This window comes from Stegastes partitus, unplaced genomic scaffold (assembly GCF_000690725.1).
Source record: "Stegastes partitus isolate 25-593 unplaced genomic scaffold, Stegastes_partitus-1.0.2 Scaffold609, whole genome shotgun sequence".
Taxonomy (NCBI): Eukaryota; Metazoa; Chordata; class Actinopteri; family Pomacentridae; genus Stegastes; species Stegastes partitus.
In genome coordinates, this window is record NW_007578340.1 from 321,014 (window position 1) to 337,179 (window position 16,166).

Here is a 16,166-nt window from a genome sequence, read left to right on the forward strand (position 1 = left end):
ATGTACAAAGACTTGTGTGGATTTCATTCTGAAACCTGGCGTATGCTTCAATCCAGAAAACTGAGTACGCACGGGCATGGCTCCTGGCCGTGTTGCGCTCCAATAATGGCCGCAGCTCCGCGCACAGTTCTAAGAAGATTGCCCTCGGGAACCTAAAGCGGCTGATTAGCCAGTCGTCGTCCTGAGGTCTCTGGAAACCCGTTCTTTTGGCACTGCTCCATTGGCAATATCCTCCAACAGTGCCAAAGCTGCTATTGTTGTTAACAGTATCTTCTGCACCATTTTATGTAAACTTTTATATCCACTCACCTGATTGCAAGCACATGGGGCGTGTTAATTGTTCATCTGTGTCTCTCTGATGTGCACATCACTTTGAGGAATTACCTTTTTTTTTTTTTACATTGTTTTTTTTTTTACATTTTTACATTCCCAGCATCCCCTCTAAGTGTCGCCAGCAGCTCAAAAGCAATAGAAACGTGCGTACGCTAGTCAAGAAGTTGGGGTGGAGGACCGCACATTTCCATAATCATTTCACTCTTGATACATCTGAACGTGAGCGTGGATAAGTGCGTACGCCAAGTTTTTTGTGCGTACGCACGCTTTGTACATGAGGCCCCAGGAGATGCTCTGGACATTGACTCGAGCCCTTGGAGGAGACACATTTGCTGTTCATCCTCTCTGTCATCACTGTGCGGTTTATACGGTGGACCAGAGAGAACCAGGAAGAGCATCAGCAGAGAAATCATAAAATCAATTGTTTTGTTTTTTTGTATTGTGTGTCTGTTTATCTATTGCCTTTATGATGCTGTGGCATGTCTGAAATAAATGAAATGAAAATGCCATAGAGATGCTCTTTTTCTGCGCTAGTGTTTGGCTTTGCACTCTGTAACTGTGTAAAACAAAAGTACAGGACTAGAAAATAAAATCCTTAAAAGTGGACGATTTTTGTCTTTGTAGTTTTACCATCAGCGAGTTTGTTTGGTTGAAATGAAGCCCAGTGAGGAGGAAATCACAGGCGTTTCTGGACATAGTATTTAATGGCTCCATCACAACTTTTAGACTTACATATGACTTGTTATGGTATTATTACTCAGAATATTAATATATCAACCAACTTTAGTTGCAAGATGTTTCACTTTGAGAAATCAGAGATGAAATATTAAGAATCCAAACTGTAAAATTTAATTAAAACAAATGTGATGTGAAAACTAGTGAGGAAAAAATATAATGTTGATATGAAAAATAAGTCATATTTGATTCTGTATGCAAAGCACCTATAAATTTCACAATAGTTGCAGTAGAGGTTGATGTGATTTAAACAATGCTTCTGAAAGCAAAGAGCTGAAGAGATACGATCAGTCAAATAAGAAATGCTCTCATTAAGCATCTTGAGGATAAGACTTTGCTGCTGTATGTAGGTGATATGAATGTACGCTAATTCACATTAAGTGCATGAAGAAAGCTGATAAATCAGTTTAGATGTGTTTATTACACTGGTTTATTACACATTAGACCTTCCCCCATTCTTCTCCCCCACTTTCCTGTCTCTCTGTCTTGACTGTCCTAGCAATAAAAACTGCAAAGATGGTTCATTTCATCATGACTGTATAAGCCCTGTTGGAGACCTGTTCCAAGCAGCCTGTTTCAGTGTCTGTAGGTTGAAATGAACCTGAGCTGCTGCTGTCCCTGTTTCGTCCAGAAGGAAGACTACATATGTGATTGATAGCGCAGAACAAAAGAGCTGACAACATAGCAGCCTATATAAACCTGAATGAGTGTGTGAGACCAGGACTTTGTATTGCTTTTAACTTTCTCTTTGAATGATCATTTTCCATGGAAATATGGGGGAATTCACATGAGCTGTAGTTTTTAACTTTTTATATGGTTAGCGTTGTAGTCTTAATATGTAAAAGAGAACAGCTTTACTGGGAATTCAGCTCTATTATAATGTAGAGTATGTGAGCGCAGAGAGCAGAAAAGAAGCAAACAGACGTAAACAGAGGCCGAAGGTGAAGCACAACAGGCAACGTTAAAGCACAGCAACCCGCCCAGTTATGGCTTATACATTTCAAATCGATGCTAAAGTTTCCACGATTTCTTAATGTCCAACAGCTTTACAGTTCCCACAAACCTCTGCCATGTGGGCATAAGATCACAGCCAATAGCAACGTTAGCTACATTAGCCGCACAACATACTAACACAAATGAATTTCAGCTTATTGTAGGAACAGTAATAAAAGTTATCCACTGGGTCTTCAGTTCCTTAGATACTGGGAGTGCATGAAGACTCTTGCATTCACTCTTGCAGCCAACAGAAGATTTAGCGCATTTTGCTGCTTGCAGATAATTTGAGAGTTAGCAGAAGCAACTATAGAAAGTAAATAGAAGTAGGGGAGGGGAATGGCAGAAGCAACGTCTTCAAATCTTAACAGCTTCTACTTTACATCTCTAAGTTTATATTAACCACAAAAAAATAGATTTTCACCATATAGATTTTTATATTGTGCTTTTCTCTTGACTACAGCATCCTGCATCCTCCCTTGGCAATTGGGTCTTTGAGCTAAACACACTTCAGTATGGCAGGTAAATCAACTGCACATATACCTGCATGACAGTATAACTCCATCATAGTGGCACATTAATGCTGGCAGTATTCTCTATTTTTATGTTCACTTGTCCCTCAGCATTTGTATAATCTAAGCTGACAGTCTGTCTGAACATAGCAAACAGAGGTGGCTAGGCTAACTACCATCTGTTAAGTTTATTGGAATCACAGATGATTATTCAATCACATTATCTCTTTAACAACCTTTTAGTTAAAATATCTTTGGGTTTATTTAAAAAATGAACCAGGACAACCTGAAAGATGGAGGTTTTTAAAATTTCATTTCTTTGTCTCATATTCTTAAGCAGAGTTACAGTAGGTCTGCCTCTCAGCTTCCTCCTTCCACTGGTGATTAAGTCTTTAAAACACACCAACAGTGAGATGGATACAGTAGTTACCATAGTACTGAGCCATAACGACACATCTAAAGTGGCAGTGGGAGGTGGAGAGGGGGGCACACGGACACAAATACTTTCACTGACCCGTCGCTTCTTTGTTAAAGGAAAGACAGATAAACTCAGAACACTCAAACACACTGTTGCTGCTGCCTACACATACTGTAGATCTAAGGACCATGCTGCTATGACTTGGCTATGGGTGGGACGTGTGTGTAAAACAGAAGAGGGGGGGTAGAGGATGCTTGGGGTGGTCCCTTTCCTGACTTCCAACCTGGACAGGCAGTGCCTACTCCTTGGAGGGCATGTGCAGCAGCAGGTCAGCAACACGGTGGCTGTAGCCAAACTCATTATCATACCTGGACAGAGTCAAGGAGAAAAGAAAGAGGAATTAGTTAATCATTTTTGAAAAGTGTATTTTTTGTCTAAAGACAAACCCAAGCTTTCTTTTTTACATATTGGGCTGCACAAGACATTTGAAAACTTACCAGGAAATGAGCTTGACAAAGTTGTCGTTGAGGAAGATGCCAGCACCAGCATCAAAGATGGAGGAGTGGGTGTCACCGACAAAGTCAGAGGACACCACCTGCCAACACACAAGCTAGAGGTCAAAGGACATAGTAAAATAAATCATAATTCACTCGCTACAAGAATATACCAGCCTCATATTGGCTTTACAGTGTATCTGAAATACCTGGTCTTTGGTGTAACCCAGCACTCCCTTCATGGGCCCGTGTGAGGCCTTCTTGACAGCTTCCTTAATTTCACTGTGAGATGCAGGCTTGGAGAGGCGCAAGTCAGGTCCACTACTGACACATCAGACACTGGCACCCTGAATGCCATCCTTATCTGCTTGCTAGACAGAAAAGGAGAGGTTTTGCTATTTCTTACCTTCTTATCAATTGTTCTCTATTACCTTGCCACAGTTAGCAAAAGTGCATCTAAGATTAGGCTGCTGACCATGGTGTTTGAGTACATCTCCTTACCCTCCTTGGAGGCTAGAATGATGTTCTGGTGGGCACCACGGCCATCCCGCCAAGCCTTGGTGCTGGGACCATCCACTGTCTTCTGGGTGGCTGTGTATGCATGAACTGTAGTCTACAAAGAGGAAAGTCATCGGTAAACATGAAAAGACTGTGCTTACAGCAGCACACATTATAATACTTAACATCACATTTAAAAATTGCACATATTTACTGTGACTTACCATGAGAGCCTCCTCAATGCCAAAGTTATCATGGATGACTTTGGCCAGGGGGGCCGGGCAGTTGGTGGTACAGGAGGCATAACTATCAACAGAAAGACAAATGTGTTGCTAACTACTCAACTCTACAAGATACAATATCAAGATATATTATTTACATTTTTGGTGAGGTTGTGCAGCTACATTTGGGAGCTGCTTTGTGAAAAAAAAACACAGCATCAGTACAAAACCAAAGATACATTACTTGACAATGTTCATGGAGGAGGGGTTGTATTTTTCTTCATTAGCTTCCATGACAAACATTGGAGCATCAGGTGAGGGGGCAGACACAACCACAAGCTTTGCACCGCCCTGGAGGTGGGACTGTGATTGAAGAAGTGAGACAAGTTCAGTAACGAGATATCTAGTAGTCTCTGTGCATTTGTGCGTTGATGTGTTGGTATGTACAGAGACCTTCTCAACACTGAGGAGGACTCCAGTGGACTCGATAACATATTTAGCTCCAGCAGATCCACAGGGGATCTCAGCTGGCTTCATACTTGAGTCAAAGTTTGTACTACTGTGTATGTACAGCAAAATGACAATAAACTTGATTTGAAATACCTTTGTTTCGAATCCACTAGTCTAACAGATCCCGAACAGCCTGAAAGTTAGAGTAGCTGGGTCCGAGAACACAGTCTGAAACAGAAGCCTGTTGTTCACCACCCAGCACCAGCTCACATTTCAATTGCTCTCCTGTGTTAACCTGGAACTAACTTGTGTTCTTGTCATGTCCTGCAGTCCCGCTGGCTGCACTTCCCCGGTTCTGCTTCTGTCCTGCTACCCCTTTCCCCGGTTCTGCTTTGGTCCTGCTATCTCTTGCCCCGGTTTTGCTTCGATCATGCCATCCCTGGTCCCGGTTCTGCTTTGGTCCTGCTATCCCTCGCTTGGGTTCTGCTTCGGTCCTGCTATCCCTGGTCCCGGTTCCGTTTCGATCCTGCTTTCCATTGCCCCAGTTCTGCTTTGGTCCTGCTCGCCATGGTCCTGGCTCCTGCCCAGCCTCGGACTCTCCAGAACTCCATCCTGCAGGGCATGGGCTCCCACCCCAGCCCACTCTTCAGACCGCCGCTGCCACTTTCCGCTGCACATCCTCGCCGTTGGTGCGCGCCCTCGAACTGCCAGTCCTCGGTAGCCTGTCTGCCCCCCTGTCCTGCCCATAGTGAGTTTTAGTTAGTTCCGTCTCAGGGCCCACCTCAGTTATCTCTGGTTTTCAGTGCATTCATGTTTTTTTGTCAATAAATCTGTTTATATCTGGACCTGTCTCTGCCGTGTCACCTCGCACCCTCGACACTCATAAAAGCTGACACCTGCTGCTGATCATCATTTTAAAATAATGACTCATGATAGCGCCTTTGGAGTTGCCTTTTAATACATTAAAAGGACTTTGTCATATGATGTTTCCTTTATAGTTCAACACTTTTGCAGAGTCTTTGAGACACTCTGTCCTTCTCAGACATAGCAGCTATTAGTGTTCTCATTCCTCAGAACAAGAGCAATCTGGAGGCCACATTGAAGAGTACACACTGTTTTACACTCACTCACTCTTTAAACACCATCTTGTCAGTGCCCTGTCCTCCTACACGCTAATCTGCGACAATTGTGTTTGAGCAGAGCTGCAGTTATTCTTACTGATCACACACACTTGGGCTGACAGCAGCATTTGTTAGACTGACAACGGCATTAGATCGCCCGAGTCCTGCGGGCTTTACTGATGTTGGTTACACCCCTGTGTGTGTTAGCGTAGAGGTGTGACTCAACCAGACAGACAGGGTGATGCACACATACATACACATGCAAAGCCCTGCTGATGTGAGCTTCATATAGCCTCCCTGCAGGACCTGTCACCACATGAGTGACAGGTCGTCCTGCATAAATCAATGGGCAGCTCCTGAAAGGTAATGATGTCCATCTTAGCTGGTTCACACGTGGACACACACTAAGCTTTGTGATCAATTATCACCATCCCTGCCTACAGTTGACCTACGTATGAAGCAGTTTTTTTTTTAGGGGAACAGCTTTTATTGTGTGTGTGTGTGTGTGTGTGTATTTTAATGTATGTGTGATTACTTTTCTCCCAAAGCATTGCAACACTTGGAGCAACAATGCTATCCTCATACATAATAAATACCATAGACCAAGGCGTGTGCAGCAACTGCATATAGTTGATATGCATATTTGAGGTGGTACAGACCACAGTTAGCTCTAAGCCATGATAATGAATGTGTTGTGTGGGAGCCCGTGATATCGTTTATTTATATAAATTCACATGAAACTGTGGCCTATTTCGAACGCAACGGAATTGTGGAAAAAAAAAAAATCTCACAAGCTTTTAGAAATGTAGCATGTAGTATAAGTTTACATCATGCTTTCCTTGATTTAACAAAGCGAGGAAGAAGCGTTATCAGCAGACATGCGGGGCACAGACAGTTAGACAGACACTTCCCCGAGCAAACAAATGAAAGTGACTCAAGATTAAATTTGCTTTTCTTTGATTTGTGATTACAACCATGTCTTCAGGTTGGTCTCCATCTGGAGCACCTGTCATGCTCAATGCTTGAAATGTTTTAGTCCTTTAATCCTTCTTAGCTTTTATAATTGTATTATTTTTTTAGTTCTACTTATTTCATAATTTAGTGTTTTGATCATGTCATTATCTATACACTGCTTTATCCTGTGTAGGGTTGCGGGGCGTCTATCCCAGCTGACTCAGGGTGAAGGCAGGGGACACCTGGACAGGTTGCCAGTCCAACACTCAACTGAATATTTTCATTTCTGGTATATTATTCTCTATATCTAGATTTTAAACAAACATATTAAAATCTGTAATCTGACTGGATGATTAGACTGTCAAACCTTCGACGAGTGAACAATCGGTTCCTCTACCTCAGCCATAGCCACCCAATGTGTGGGGAAACACAATGTAATACTATAAAGAACTGATTACAAATCTGAATAAGAACAATTTATTTCCTAGATAAGGTAGCCGTTCAAATAGCTGAGTGGTTATGGTGCATACCACACGCCTATAAATATCATCAACAGTACGCTACAAATACCAACTGAAACAAAATATTTTCTCAGCTGTTGGTTAAAACCAAAAACAGGGCAAAACAAGAGTTACTCGACTATTAGTGGAAAACAAAGTCATTCAAACAGCAACATTATGACAGTTGCATTAACGCCATGAACAAAACTACACAGTGTGCAACTCAAGGGGCATTTTATACTTTTCTCTCTGCAAGCATACACTGAAAAAAAATGTAACCGTCCAGCAGGAGGTGGAAGACCACTCAGGAAACTATTCAGAAAAACCTACTTACGACACTTAAGTTAAACTGAATTAAATAGGATGATACATAAGCCCTACATGTCCTGTAAAGGAAATGATCTGCAGCATAGCCGTTAACAGAGGACTCTGTATTTGTCCACCCTTGTCTGTGCCGCAGTTGCTAATTGGTAGTGGAATCACCAAAACTGCTGGTGGTGGCTTCTAGAAGTCTATCCAAGCTGACTCAGGGTGAAGACAGGTTCACCTGGACAGGTAACCAGTCTATCACAGGGCTACACAGAGAGACAACCAACCGCACTCACATTCTCACCTACGGACAATTTAGAATCACCAATTAACCTCCTTAAATGATCTTTCTCAAATAAAAACAGTGTGTTTTCCTGTCACTGGGAAGTCTTATGATATTTCAGTTCCTTTGAATTCTTGTCAATGTGGTGACATGATGTTGACATGAAGATAGACAGTCATTGGTCCAAAGCTAAGCAGGTTCTGGTGTTCACATGCCATTTTATAGGCATGTGTATGCAGTTAGACTGAAGTCATAGCTAAATTTTATTTCAGTGATCAGAGGCTTTCTAACTTGTGTGTCAATGAACATAGGCGTATTCACCTTTGTTGCACTGAGTTTCGATTTTGGGACCTGTATTTTAATATAGTCTTTCTAAAGGTCATACCTCTGGGTCCACATGTGGTTCAGGTCTTTACACTTGCCCATTATCACTAAGATAAGATATGCCTTTATTTATCTCACAGTGGAGAAATTCACATCGTTGATAGCAGCACTACATCCAACATGCTGACTACAGGAACTAACCGTTCACCTGTGACCTAATACATACACAATAATTTATACAGTTGAAACCAGAAGTTTACTTACACTGTATAAAATGACATGAAACCTTTTTTCCTCCTATTTCTTCCTCTTTGTTTTAATCAGACTAAACTCTTCTTGTTTTATGTCAGTTAGGATTACCAACATTACTTCTATTTGCTGAATGCCAGAATGACGAGAGAGATTTTTTTTTTAAATTACTTTTTTCAAAGTCAGAAGTTTACATACACTAACATTACTATGCCTTCTGTTGTGGTCAGTGACCACGCGGTGCAATGTAGGGCTGGACCAGAACGGAAAAAGGCACAAGGTTAGGGAAAAACAAGTTTTATTTTAAGGGAATAAGGGAGTGAGGAAACCAGGGAGGCAGGTGAGGGAATCCGGTGGCTGGTGCGCTGGTGTCATGAGGGGAAGTGTCTTTTCTATGTGATTATCCGTGTGGCTTGTGCTCGTATGGCGTCTTGTCCGTATATGGTTATATGGTGATGTTCCAAACCCGGTGCTCGTGTGGTGTTTCTTCCGTGGTGCTCTTCCCGTGACAGTGCTCGAGTGAAGGAATTCCCGGCTCGTGGGTCCGTAGGGGCAAATCGAAAACTGGCAAAGTGGGGCTGGAGAAGCTGGAAACAGGGGCTGGTGGAGGAGACGCTGGAGAGGGAGAAAAACACAGTAACTCGTAGGCTCGAGAAGATAAGGCAAAAACACATGTGCTTCGGCTGGCGACTAGATATACCACAGGAGAGTTGGCAATCGTCTCGCACTGGAGCCCAGAAAGACCAGTGGCTTTATCCAGTGTGTAACGAGGATGATCAGCTGCAGCTGTGAAGGTGCTGATGTGCGTTCCTCCAATCAGCCCCGCCCAGCCTGGAAAACATGGAGACACAGACACTCCAGCTGCATCCAGAAAATGTTAATAAAAACAAATACAAAAATCACAAAATCACCACACCTTCAAACTATTTAGGAACACCCAGATGATAATATCATGGCTTTGGAAACTTTCTGTGTCCAAGAGATAAAGTATTTTGGTGAGAAATGTGCGTATCAACCTCAGAACAAAAGCAAAAGACCTTGTGAGATGCTGCTGAAGCTGGTAAGAGAGTGTCATTATCCACAGTAAAACCAGTCCTGTACCGACATGGGCTGAAAGGCTACTCAGAGAGGAAGAAGACATTATTCCAAAAGCAACATTAAAAAGCCAGACTACAGTTTGCAAATGCACACAGGGACAAAGACCTTCAGTTCTGGAGACCTGTCTTGTGGTCTGATGAAACTAAAACTGAACTGTCTGGCCATAATGACCATCATTACATCTGGAAGAAAAAGGGGGAAGCTTGCAAACCTGAGAACACCATCCCAACTGTGAAGTATGGCGGTGGCAGCATCATGCTGTGGGGGTGTTTTGCTGCAGGAGGGACTGGTGCACTTCACACAATAGATGGAATCATGAGGAAAGAACAACATGTGGAAATATTGAAGCAACATCTGAGGACATCAGCCAGGAAGTTAAAGACTGGGCACTAGTGGGTCTTCAGTGGACAATGACCCTAAGCATACCACCAAATTAGTTACAAAGAGGCTTCAGGACAACTAAGTCAATGTTGTGGAGTGGCCATCACAAAGCTCTGGTCTCGATCCTGTGGAACATTTGTGGGCAGAGCTGAAAAAAGGCATGTGGAGCAAGGCGGCCAACAAACCTGACTCAGCTCCACCAGTTCTGTCAGCAGGAATGGGCCAGAATTCAAACTATTGTGAGAACTTGTGGAAGGAAACCCAAAACGTTTGACCCAAGTCATACAGTTTAAAGGCAATGCTACCAAATACGAAGGAAATGTAAACTTCTGACTTTGAAGAAAGTAATAAAAAAATTCTCTCTCTCATTCTGGCATTTAGCAAATAGGAATAATTTTGGTAATCCTGACTGACTTAAAACAGGAAAAGTTTAGTCTGTTTTAAGGTCAGACAGTGACAAAAAAAAGGTGTGTTTTTATACAGTGTATGTAAACTTCTGGTTTCAACTGTACACAACTAAAGATTCATGGATTTACCTGAGGGCTGTACTACGAAGCAAGATTAATGGGTCAGGGAGATATATTGGGCCTAAAGTCAGAGTTTTCAGTGTCACGAAGATTGCTCTCTTTTAAACCTGCTAGATCTCCATGAATTGTGGAGCTAACCTGGTCCGGAGCAGGTTATGTTCAGAGATTCAGATTTAAATGAGCTGGAAGAAGCATATTATTTTTACCAAATAGTTTCCTGACAATTCTTAATGAGTAACACAGAATCTCAGCTGAGGGAATGTGTTTTGTCTGCAAACCTGATGATCTGTATGTTGCTAAAACCACTGAATGAAGCCGTGCAGTTACAGCATTACACACTGTCTGCATCGCATCGCTATGGGAACCAGACATGTATTCAGCTGGTGATGCAGGAATCACATTGTAGTGGTTTTATGTTTGGTCTGTTTACTCTGCTGGTACTGCAGCTGATAAAACACAGATTAGAAAATGGGTTATTCTACTGGTATTCATTACAGAGAATATTCAATCAGTAAAATTTGATGTGGCAAAAAAGTTAAAGTGATATCCTGCATTATGGGACAGTGTCAGACCTAAATGTGCTTCAATCCAAGATGAGGTTTAAATATATGAAGGTTAAAGTTCAACAGGTTTGACATACACCTGTCAGTTAGAAATAAGCAGCTGCATTGATCAGTAAAATTAATATATTAACACATGATTAACAGTTTTCTACCAGCATTCCTGCCTTGCATCATTTTCAGCAGCAGTGATTTTACCATCATAAGTGTTTACATTCCTCTTTGTTCTCCATTATAACGTGTTGACCGAAGCAGCTGCACAACGTTTCATGTAGCGCAGAAGAAGAGTCACATGATGCCTTAAACACCTCCTTTTATGTGAACAGTCTGAAGCAGAAAATCTGAGTTGACAAAGAAAGTTGAACCACCTTCATGATACCTGTGATCTCTGAACCAACACAAAGAAAGCCTGAATGTGTCAGACTTGCTTCTTAGTATAGCCCTCAGAAGTAAACATGCAAGAAACATTGATGCCATTGGTGGCTCAGAATTACATTTTAGGACTTATGTGCGATATGTCCCTAAATATGCTTCTCATTATCTCAACATATGCACAAGCAAGCAGGACTCCTGTCTGGTCAACCTAAAAAAGGTCTGAAATTATACACAATTGATTAAGAACACTGCTGGCCGAGCTGACTAGGACTAGAGTTAGAAAACACAGAACTCCTGTTTTAAAGTCATTACACTGCTTGCCTGTCAGTTTCAGTATTGATTGTCTTGTCTTACATGCTTCCCGTCTTTGAACCAGTGCAGTCTCTCGGGTCCTCAGGAGTTTCTCAAGAGTCTTTTTCTTTTTCCAAAGTGCATAACAAAACCTTTTTGTTTTTGAACTAAAGCTCTGACAAAAAGATAATTTTGGGCAACCAAAAATGCCAATCAGCAACATGAAATGTAAGATTCTGCAAGGAGAGAAATACAGCATTTACTCACGTTCTGTACTTAAATTCAATTTTAATGCACTTGTTCTTTAAATATTTTATTTGAGTTCTTTTCATATATTTATTTTACTTTTAGTTTACCATGTAAATTAGTTGAGAACTGGTTCTCCTTTTCAATACCAACCTATATTTGAAAATAAAGTTTACTACATACAGTCAGTTGTACACACACACATATATATATATATATATGTGTGTGTGTGTGTGTGTGTGTGTATCTCCATCCATTATCTAAACACCTTAATCCTCACTAGGGTCATGGGGGGCTGGAGTCTATCCCAGCTGACACAGGGTGAAGGCAGGTTCACCTGGACAGGTAACCAGTCTGTCACAGGGCTATACAGAGAGACAACCAGCACATTCACACCTACGGACAATTTAGAATCATCAGTTAACCTCAACATGTTCTTAGACTATGGGAGGAAGCCGGAGAACCCGCAGAGAACACAGGGAGAACATGGAGACTCCACACAGAAAGATCCTAGGTGTCCTAACTGGGACAAACCGGGGATCTTCTAGCTGCGAGGCAACGGTACTGACCACTGTGCAGCCCATATATAAACATATATATCCTAAATTATAATGCTTTGTCTGAAGGACTTAATCAATAATTTAATAAGTTCAAAGACAGAAGATTAATCAGTAAATACTCTCATGATTACTGCTTCTCATATATGAAGATCTGCAGACATTGTGTGATGTCATGTTAGACTCTGGGTCACTGTGTGGATATTTCAAATGTCTGATCAACAAACCTAACAATCAACTGTTTAATTGGGGATCTGATCCAAATTGGAAATAATCATTTGTTCCACTCCTGTACAACATTGCTCAAAATGGTTTGTCTAAACTAACTATAAATGTGAAATGTTGCTTAGTCTTTAATGCATCAGCAATATTAGTAATATAACAAAATAATTAACATTTAGTGAGTAATTCATTTAGAAAGCCAATACACCAGTATACAGCTCGTAGATTTCATACATATCAGTCTTGTGAGTTTACTCAGAAGAGTGAAAAACGAAAACCTGTGCAGATTTTTGGCAGTAGTTGAGTAAGACAATGTCTTACTTAACTATTTCTCTGTATTTAACATTGTGATTTTATATTCTGTCACTGAAAAAAAAGGAATTCTTTCATAATTTTTCAGTTACTGAAAACTGCTAAAAGTCCATAAACCAACCTCTTCCTTCTCAGAACTGATTGTGAATATGTGGCAATGACAGTCTAATTGAGTGTTTTACAGATTTAAAAAAAAAAAAAAAAAAACCCAGCCTGCACACCTCTCCCTGGAAATGCATAAAAGAGAAGGAGAGGAGAAAAATCAACATATCTCAGGAGGAATTCAAAGCACAAGGTCCTTTCTCAATGCATTATTGAAAAGGCGGTGGCTCCTGGGTAAGATTTTCTGGTTCATGAGCAGAAGCCTCCGCATCACACATCACACTTTCTAATGGGAAATTCTAATGAGGTGCAGGTATTTAGAATACATCAAGCCCAGAATGCAGCGCGATCACTCATTAGATTCGGCACGGTAATGGAAAAAAATAAATGATTCTTACACTGCTAACATTAAATCATGGGAATCAGCCCCCAAACAACTTTTTAATAGCACGCCCTTTTTCCATGAATATTAATTATTCACAGCTATCTGTGCACAGCTGAATGTGAATATTTCTCTTTTCAGCAACTTCTGATGTGCTTTCAGGGAGCTCATTTAAAAGATTACCTTTTTCGAACCATTTTATTCCTGCAGTGGTTTGTAATACATGTACTTTTTTTTTTTTTAGTTAGATCTTTAAAGATGGCCTCTCCTGCTTCTTCACTGTTGCAGCATTGGATCAGCTACTGTCTTGTTTTTGCAGCACATCTGCATATTTTGGGCGTTGTGGTGATCCTGGGTTCACTGCTTGAGGGTCTTGGGTTTGAATCTCGGCCTGGAGTTTGCATGTTCTCCCTGTGCAGAGTGAGTTCTTCGGCTTCCTAATTGGTGATTCTAGGTTGTCCGTAGGTGTGAATGTGAGTGTGTTTGGTTGTCTGTCTCTAAGTGTAGCCCTGTGATAGACTGGTTACCTGTCCAGGTGAACCTGCCTTCACCCCGAGTCAGCTGGGATAGACTCCAGTCATCCATCACCCACAGAGGATGAAGTGCTACATAATGGATGAATCTACATATTCAGTCATATCAATTTTATTACTTTTCTGAGCAGGTCTGAGGATTTAAACTGCTGACTGTAAGGCTGCAGCCACCCCCACACTTTTAAAAGGTCCACCTTATAAATTGGATATTTTCACATGCAGCTAGTTTGGATGTGTACTCCAAAAACTTCCACCTAAACAGGTTTTAAATCATTTCTATACATCTGACTAAACTGTTGTTCACAGCACCCATGATGTTGTAAGGAATATAATTCAGCTTACTTTTTCTCCCACTTACAGACTCCCATTCAATCACCGGCTCCATCAAATATTCCCCTGACAGATGTCCTTGTCAATCTGAAGCCAGAATCCATCACTGCACACTCTAAGGGTGTTATTTTTCTTAAGAAAAATTGCTTCTTTGTTCTTTTCTGAGAAATAGCAAGTGAAAACTTTAGGAAAAATGCATTGTGCTTTCCATGTGATTGTTACCATTTATGTTCTTTTTCCTAATAAGAAGGGCAACAACACTGTAAATATCTTGACCATATAACAATCTGTACCACATCTGATTCATGAGTTTCTGAGACCTCTACATCGTAAAGCTCAGATGCCTTAAATGAAATCTGTCTGAAGTCCAATACCACAACATTTTTGTTGTTCATTTATTTCCTTTGGAATCTTTTAGTGAATTATAATACATTTAGTAAAAAGCTCTGTGAAGTTCCAAAGGACTATAACTACAACACCCCAACTGAACAGTCTTGAACTCAAACTGCAGTCAGTTTTTAAAATGTACATTACACTTTTGTCTCTAATTTGCACTTAACTGGTGGGTTAGGAAACACTGATACTGTCATACATAGAAATAGACATCCTTGCATGGATTCAACAGTACAATAACTTATGGGAGTAAAATAAATTCCTTAAACCTAACCTCTAGCAACTTAATTCATTATTAGACTGACTGTTGCCTTGCTTTTGATTATATCAATCCATGCTGGCAGCAATGTCAGAACTGCCAATATTATTGCATTCAGGCAGCAAAACTGAAAACTTTGTAGTAATGCAGTTGACATGTCAGAAACAAATATGATTTCCAACAGGGAACAATATTTGAATTTTTTGACTAAAAAAAACAAATAAAAAAAATTGATTCTTCCTGAGTATGACTAGAATAGAATAGAATAGAATAGAATAGAAAAATACTTTATTTATCCCAGTCTGGGAAATTACTGTGGTACAGCAGCAAGAGAAAAACACCAATCACAACAGAAAAAGAGCTAAAGTTAAATACTATGTAAAAAATTAAAAATAAAAATAAGTGAATAAAATAAGATAAATAAAACAACTGTACAAAATGTGCAAATTTACAAAATGTGCAAATTACTGTGTGGTTCTCAAGGATTTCACTATTGGAGATTTTTTACTAAACTAAGAATTAGTGCACAGCACCTAAGTTTACTGTGCAGAAGAGCAGATGGTTGGCTACAATCACAAGTCAGGTGTAAAACAATAATGACTGTTGTGTCACCTGCATGTGCTGCACCCAGCCCCTCTCCCAGTTTGCAGACAGCATGGATCCTGCTGCTGTTTAATGAGGTCAAGGAAATGGAGTCAGTCCACATTTGTTTGTTCAGCACATGAGACAGAGTCTGAAAGCCTTTTTCAACGTTTGTGTGCGAGCTGTGATATTGAAATAGAGCAGAGTTCAACAGGGCATGACTTGGATGTTTGTTGACAAGTTCAGAAACGCTTTTCTCATGCATGCGCATAAAAACATCATAAAATCCCACAAATTGTACCACAAAATTATTTATACCACTAAACACACCTTCAGTCTTTTCACTCATGTAGACAACTTTTGGCAAGAAGTGCAAAGCTCAAACCTGATGAAGAAAAAATAAAAACTTACGAGTCATAAGTCTCTGATAGCACAACAGGTCACATTGGAGAACCACATTATAAAACTGCAAACAACTCAGTTTTGGTTCAATCTCAGTAAAATATCCCAAAAGAAAATGTTAAATAAAGTAGTTAACACTGTAATAAAATGGAAAATAAGAGTCATGCATTTCCTTGTCTGAGAGTCAGAGGGCTTCTTCTCATCAGCCACCAGTTTTTCT

The 16,166-nt window shown here is 40.6% G+C and overlaps 1 pseudogene; it reads right to left on the reverse strand.

The window, feature by feature from the left end:
- Positions 1-3,230: 3,230 nt before the first annotated feature.
- LOC103362859 (glyceraldehyde-3-phosphate dehydrogenase 2-like) lies at positions 3,231-4,741 on the reverse strand (annotated as a pseudogene).
- Between the last annotated feature and the right edge of the window lie 11,425 nt (positions 4,742-16,166).